The sequence below is a fragment of the Mus musculus genome, chromosome 13, assembly GCF_000001635.26.
Source record: "Mus musculus strain C57BL/6J chromosome 13, GRCm38.p6 C57BL/6J".
NCBI classification, from domain to species: Eukaryota; Metazoa; Chordata; class Mammalia; order Rodentia; family Muridae; genus Mus; species Mus musculus.
This window is the reverse complement of record NC_000079.6, coordinates 49160242-49167934: the sequence shown is the minus strand read 5'-3', so window position 1 is coordinate 49167934 and position 7693 is coordinate 49160242. Positions and strand designations below refer to the sequence as shown.

The 7693-nt window shown below is 50.2% G+C and overlaps 1 long non-coding RNA gene across 1 annotated transcript; it reads left to right on the top strand.

The window, feature by feature from the left end:
* Window positions 1-4295: 4295 nt before the first annotated feature.
* Window positions 4296-6030, top strand: Gm40942. The gene is made up of 3 exons (XR_873375.2): window positions 4296-4363; window positions 5033-5098; window positions 5766-6030. It is a non-coding gene; the product is annotated as a predicted gene, 40942 (long non-coding RNA).
* The last annotated feature ends 1663 nt before the right edge of the window (window positions 6031-7693 follow it).

The window sequence follows — 7693 nt, the reverse complement described above, 5'->3', positions numbered from 1 at the left end:
GAGAGGAGAGGAGCTGAGGAAGGGTAGACAAAAGGAGGCCAGGTAACCAAACCCAAAAGGATTATATAGGGAAGGACAGTTGGAGGAAGGGGCAGCCCAGCCCCTGGGCTGGAGGAATTTAGGGTAGGGGGCAGGGTATGCCAGCCACACAGGTAGGGACTGAGAGATGCTGGGAGAACCTAGTGATCAGTGCCCATTTTTATATGCCAATGGGCACCTCAATTAGCCATTTGTCCTGGGTTTAAGACCTAACAGAAACCAGAAACATAAAACTAGGTTGTGTGGTCAACTTACATGAACTGTTCAGTACTGGGAGTCTGGGAGTTCCATTCAGGAAGGAAGTAGGGGGGTTGCTGTCAGAGTCCAGAAGAAGGGCAGGGATAGCTCACCATTACACGGGCTCTGGTCTTAAATCGTGGTGATGGTTGCTCAACCTTGTGAATGTCATAGAACCCAGTGAATTACTTTCTTCGGAAAAAAAAAAACAAAACAGTCTGCCAGGTGTGGTGGCGCTTGTCTGTAATCCTAGGGATTGGGAGGCCGAGCAAGAGGGTTTTGATTTAGAGGGCAGCCTGGCCTACATAGCAAGCCCTTATTGTCAGGTACACGTTGTGATGTCTGAATTACGTCACACTCATAAAAAGACTCGTTTAATGTAAGAGCGTGTTGGCTCACTTCCTGGCCGCACTGGATTTTTGGCAAACCTCAGTATGATGGTCAGCATTTCTACCCAGTTTCCAGAGATTTACCTCTTCCCTTCCAAAGCCTGTTTTCTTTTGCAGTGTGCCTCGAGACTGCAGCCAGAGGCTGACAGGGCAGCTGGGACAGCTTAGTTCCCTGTCTTAGGGCTGTGGTGTGGGACAGTCACATGGGAAGACCATCTGAGCAGCTGTGTGTTAGGGTCTGTGGAGGGGCTTCACACACCTGCTCGAGGCTAGACCCCACCATGCTCACACAACACAGGCAAATTCTTTATGTGTGTGTGTGGGGGGGTAGGTATTCGTGCCATGGCATACTTTGAAGACAACCGTAGGTGGTGGTCCTCCCCTTCTGCATTGTCTGCAGCAGGATCTCTTGGCTGTTTGCTGCCTGTGAATATACACCAGGCTAGCTGGCCCTAGCACTTCAGGGAGTCTCCTGCTTTTGCCTAACATTCCTATGCATGGGTGCTGCTTGTATTACAGATACATACTTCTGCATCCTACTTTTACACGCGCCTGGAGATTCAGGCCTCACACTCTCATGAGAAGTTTGTCTTACTCAGGGTTTCTATTCCTGCACCAAACATTATGACCAAGAAGCAAGTTGGGGAGGAAAGGGTTTATTCAGCTTACACTTTTTCCACATTGTTGTTCATTACCAAAGGAAGTCAGGACTGGAACTCAAGCAGGTCAGGAAGCAGGAGCTGATGCAGAGGCCATGGAGGGGTGCTGCTTACTGGTTTGCTTCCCCTGGCTTGCTCAGCTTGCTTTCTTATAGAACCCAGGACTACCAGCCCAGGGATGGCACCACCTACAGGAGGCCCTCCTCCCCTTGATCACTAATTGAGAAAATGCCTTACAGCTGGGTCTCATGGAGGCATTTCCTCAAGGGAGACTCCTTTCTCTGTGATAACTCTAGCTTGTGTCAAGTTGACACAAACCCAGCCAGTACGAAGTTCTTTAACCCACTGAGCCCTCTCCTCAGCCCAACATGGCCGAGGAGTTCTTAGAAGTTCTTAGGACTTCCAAGTTGCAGAGTGTGCCTTGGAGTATGAACGGATTCCACTGAGGAACAGCCTGGGGTGTGGGCTCGGTGGCAGAGTGCTCCATGCATGAGCACTGCTGGAAAGAACAAAAAACCCCAAAAGAAAAGAAGCCTGTGTTGCAGCCTGCCCTCGGCGGGCCCACCCAAGGTACCAGCTTTCAGCAGCTTTGCCTCTCCGCTGGCATGACCCTCTCCAGGGCACAGGGAGGCCTGTGGAGACTAGTCCTAGACACCATGGCCATGAAAAGAGCATGTCATTATGGTGTGCCCGGGCTGGAGGGCGGGCACTCCCCATCCCACAGATGGTGGTTGGAGATGGGAGAAGATGCTGGCATCTGAGCTTGGGCCCCCACTTATATCATTCATGCATGCTACTCTGGCCCCTCTCCTCCCCCAGACTGCTGGTTCCTTTACTTTCTCGGTCCTGCCTTGCAGATGGGGAGGGTGTCTCCCTGTTGTGGTAGGTGAGACCTCTCCGTTGATAGGAGGTATGAGTGCAGGGTTGGGTGTTGTCTCCCATTTTGCTCTAGAAAGGATGGAGACACAGCTTTAAGATGGCCTTGGCTGCATGATCAGGACATTTCTTATGGTCAGGAGGCCCCTGTGCCTCCTTCAGGGCAGTGTCCTCAGACACAGCTTGAGCCCTTCTATGGGACCAGTGTGTGCCAAGCCTGGGCTTAGTGACTAGCTTGCAGAAGACACACCCAGGTATGCCGCTGAGGAGGAGAGCCTGGTAGAGCAATACACTGGGGCCCTGTGGAAGGAGAGGGATCCTTCTTTTCTTTTGTGGGTCAGGTGATCTTTAATTGAAGTATTTTCTCTTGCTGCTTAAAAGTATAGAACACAGCCGGGCATGGTGGCGCATGCCTTTAATCCAAGCACTCAGGAGGCAGAAGCAGGTGGATTTTTGAGTTTGAGGCCAACCTGGTCTACAAGGTGCAGGACAGCCAGAGCTACACAGAGAAACCCTGTCTCGAAAAACCAATATATATATGTATATATATGTACATATATATGTATATATGTGTATATATATACATATATATATATATATAAAACACTTCGTGGTTTTGCATGTCATTCTTGTACCAGAGCCATTGTGCCTTTTCTGTGTGCTTGCTGGTGCACATGTGTACAGGCATGTGCGCATGTGTGTGTGTGTGTGTGTGTGTGTGGTGGCCAACCTTGGATGTCCTTCGTCAGGAGCTATCCACCTTGTCATTGTGTCTGGGGTTCATTGATCCAATGAGGCTGGCCAGCCAATGAGCTCCAGCAGCCTGGATCTGCCTCCCCAGTGCCGGGCTGATGAGGTCGCACCTCCATGCCTGGCTTTTTCACACGGGTGCTGGGCTTGAACTCAGGTCTTCATGCTCTTATAACAAGCACTTTACAAGTCCAGCCATCTCTCCCCTGTCCACAAGCTCACACTTTGACCAGGGATGAAGCTGACTCCTTGGTGTTCTCTAAAATAGCTAGCTGCTCACCTCCTATGGGGCAATAATGCCTGCTCCTCTTGTCTCCTTGCCCCATCCCACCACCTGCTTTTAAAGTCACCATGAGAGGACAGTTGCAGACCCTGTGTTCTGGGAACTGTGGTATAATTGCACCATGATTCCAGGCTGGTCCCCAGCACCTGTGGGAGTCTTGAGATCCCTTGAGAATACTTGGACCAGTGTGTACTCTCTACTGGCATTGGTCCATGAGATGGGAAAACCTGTGGCCTCTACCACTAGTGCTAGCCTTGAGGAATGTGGGGATGGCTGCAGGCAGACTTAAGTCCCCTGAGGCCTGGAGTTGGACCCCTTAGAAAGAACCTGGTCACCAGTAGAGTAGGGCTGTAGCCAATGGGGACTGAGAGGCCATGGAGACCATGTCCGTCACTATGGCCCAGGGGACAAGGAAGGAAAGAGAGATCAACGTAGCTCCTGTTCTCAGCTGTCTGTGTACAGAAAGAAGACGCAGGGACTTGGGATCCTGGCTTCATGGAGATACAACAGCTGAGGCTACAGCCTGGCCTGAGTTGCTGACCCCAAGTTCTGCAGACATTGTTTTGTTCTTTGCGTGTGAGCGGATGGATTCCAGGCCCTGTTTACAGAGGGTTTGCTAGGAAGGTAGTTTCCTGAGTCCAACCATCTCAGGAATGAGTCCCACCTTGCTGGTGGAATCAGAACTGAGTTAGTTCATGGTCCCAAGACCCAAAACTCAACTCCTATCCTGCTTCTTCAGATGTCTCACGTTTGCCTGCTAACCCATAGAGGATATAAAGAAGGAAGTTGCTGTTACCCTGTTATCTAAACTAAGACACACAAGTCATTAATGTGTTACTTGTCTTGACTTAGCCGACTACGTGCAGCTCACCCACTCCTTTGTTCCCTTATCATTCTAAAATTCCGGGCCAGAGTCCGGGAGGGGACCTGGCTGCAAACGTCAAGGACCCTGAAGCCAGATGACCCAGATTGGTCAATGCAACAGCCCACCCTGATCCCCCCCCCCCCTTGCTTTGTGTTCCATTCCTATAAAAACGTTGTACAATCTCACTTCTGGGATGTGGTTCAGATCCCGACCTGGCTGCCTCCCCACCCTCGCAGAAAATAAAGACTTCACTTTTAAGCTTCTGGTGAGTTTTCTTAGCTTCTACCTTCACCCCAACTGGTAAACTGAGGCTTCTTTTCCTTAGGCAGATGCAATTAGCCTGGCCTGGCCCTGAGGTAGGACTTGGATCTAGGCCATTGGGCCCAGAGGGAAAGATCATGCTGGACAGCTACCTTTGGGGCCAGATTTAGGCTCAGCGGCCATCTGAAGAACTAGCCAGGTCTCCACCTATCTGAGACCCAGGGAGATGGAGGTAGACTGATTTGCCTCTAGTTGGCTCAAGTACCTGGGGTTAGGTGCTCTGTCTGACCTGGCTCGGCCTGGGGCATCATAATGTTTCTGTGGCAGTGATGAGGGGGTGGGATCAAGGCTTTGTCCAAAGAGGCTATGGTGATCATGGAGGGAACTTCTGTACTTCTGGGGGAGGGGGGAGGAGGGAGGGGGAGGAGGGAGGGGGAGGAGGGAGGGGGGAGGAGGGAGGGGGGAGGAGGGAGGGGGAGAGAGAGAGAGAGAGAGAGAGAGAGAGAGAGAGAGAGAGAGAGAGAGAGATTCCAGCAATACCTTCAGTATCTAGCTTCCCTGTCTAGTCATCTGCAATAACAGGGGTGGGAAAGGGGCCCATCCAGTGTGGTTAGATGAAGGGCCAGGACTAACCACACGCTCCTCAGTGTCTTCCTTTCCCCACTTCCCTCAGTGAGGAGTGACCACAGGTTGCCTCTCTCAGCACATGAGGAGCTGTCACGTGTCCTGAGGGAAGAAGGTACCGTGTCCAGTGTGCGTTTCTGTGTTCTATCTAGTTGCCTTCTCCTGACATGGTCAGGATTTTTGCTAGAGTCCAGAGCTCAGGGCAGGGCAGAGACAGGTCAGTCTGTGAGAGCAGTTGGCAGGGAAGGGATGGAGGAACAGCCCATGACCCGGAAATTACCTGGCATGGAAATTGCCACTTTTCTCCTAATCTCAAATTCAATTATCGCATTCTGTGGGCAGAACTGTGGGGACGGATACTCCCTGCCTTGCTGGCCCAAGCGCCAATTGATATAACCTCTCCCAAAGGGCAATCATGGGAAGTCTATCAAAATTACAGATGCATCAAGCTTTCAACTCAATAACCCTGCTTCTGAGAATTCCTCACAGAGGCTTAGCACAAGCAAGCCACAGACTCACTGCAGACAGGCTGGTGACTTAAAGCCTCTGTCTTTCTGGACAGCAGACTCTTGCCGTCCATCCAAGGAACTGTGATCTACAGTGGGGAAGATAACATCAGGACAAGCAGAGAATACTGCCTGTTCTCTCACATAAACAATAAGAGGCAATTAGGAGCCAAAGATGAGGCTGGAAAGAGAGCCTGCCGTTCTTGCAGAGGCCAGTAGTTCAGTTCCCAGTACCTGGGTGAAAAAGCTCACAATTGTCTGTAAATTCTGTTCCAGGGACACTGACACCCTCTACTGGAAAACAACAACAACAACAAAAACTACATAACAAGTCCTGGTAGACGCTCAGGAGGCAGAGGCAAGTGGATCTTTTATGAGTTCAAGGCCAGCCTGGTCCACATAGCGTGTTCTAGGACAACCAGCCTACAACATGAGACCCAACAACAATAACCACAGCCTTTAAAAACAAAGCAACAACAACAAAACAGAGGTAGTGCTGTCTGTCAATGGATACAGAGTGGTCAACTGGGTGGAGGGTGTCAGAAAGAAATCTCTAGTATACATACTTAGCTATTATGTATTATAATATTATATTTAACTATCATGTCTATTAGAAATTTAACAGCAGTGACACTAATAATTGGAAGATTTCTCTCAGCTTTTCTCCTGCTCTGGGAAATTTTTATAGCAGATGTTCAGTGCTATTTGTTAGCACAGCACAAGGTACAGCTGTGGCTGTCTGTCTGTAAATACCAGAATAGCATACAGGAAGAAAATAGAATCCACACAAACAGGAATAAGTCTTGCCTACGTCCAGTGCATTGTCCTATAGCTCTTTCCTCTGACAGCATTCTTTTTAAAAAATATTTATTTTAGTTTGTGTGTGTGTGTGTGTGTGTGTGTGTGTGTGTGTGTGTGTGTGAGAGAGAGAGAGAGAGAGAGAGAGAGAGAGAGAGAGAGAGAGATGTGTGCAGGTACCCATGGAAGCCAGAAGAGGGTGTCAGAACTCTTGAAGCAGGACTTACAGGCATCTGTAAGTCCCTGATATAAGCCTGGAGTCTGAGCTCTGACTGTCTGAAAAGCAATAAGTACCTTTAACAACCGGGCCATCTCTCCAGCCCTGAGAGCTTTTCCTTTTGTTTTTTTTAAGACAGGGTCTCACTATGTAACCCTGTTTGTCCTGGAACTCATTATGTAGACCAGGCTGGCCTTGAACTCACAGATCACCTGCCTTTGCCTCCTAAGTGATGGAGTTAAAGGTGTGCACCCCCATACCTGTCTGAGATCAAGTCTACATCTGTCCCTTGGACTCTCTGCCTCCACTCCCCCGCCCCTATGGAGCCTTTCTTGTATTGCCAGGAGCCCAACTCAGAGTGTATCTGTTAGTGCTTGCTGTGTAACAAAAATCTCATTGATGCCCCTAGTGAGTACAGGGGCTGAGATAAATGCCAGTTATGTCAGAAGCTGTTGTGGGCTGGGTGTACAGCCCCCCTACAGTCGGATCTCAAGGGACAGAGAGCATCTTCGTTGTTTGTTTTGGTGAGTTGAGAAGCATCTGCCTCAGAAAGGTACAGCTTAGGGAGAGTTGACAAGGTAAAATGAATCCCCTCCCACTGCCCACTGCCCCACCCCACCCTATCCCACCCCATCCCACTCCATCCCACCCCCACCCAATCCTACCCCATCCCACCCCACCCATCCTATCCATTCCCATCTCACCCCATCCCACCCCCACCCCATCCTACCCCACCCACCTCACTCACCCCATTCCACCCCACCCACCCCATTCCACCCTACCCCACCCACCCCATCCTACCACACCACACCATACCACACCACACCATACCCTATCCCACTTCACCCACCCTATCTCACCTCTCTCCAGCCTCTCTAAATCACAAACCTACTGTGCTCTGACCACTTGCCTGGAGTTAGAACTTCTCGAAGAAGTCCTGTGTTCCATCTGATAAGGAATGTGACAACCCAGCCTGTCATTGGAGCCTAGAACCACTCCCACCCTTCAGCTTTTTGAATAACTCGGAGTTCACACCATCGTCGTGATGATATCTTTACCTTTCTCTGAGGGAAATTTCTAGAGAAGGAGAAACGAGCAGAAAGTGGGGCTTTTGCCAGACTGCTTTCCTAATGAACTTGCATGCCTGTGGTAGGTAGCTCCTGGCCGGCCCTGTTAGAACAAGATGCTG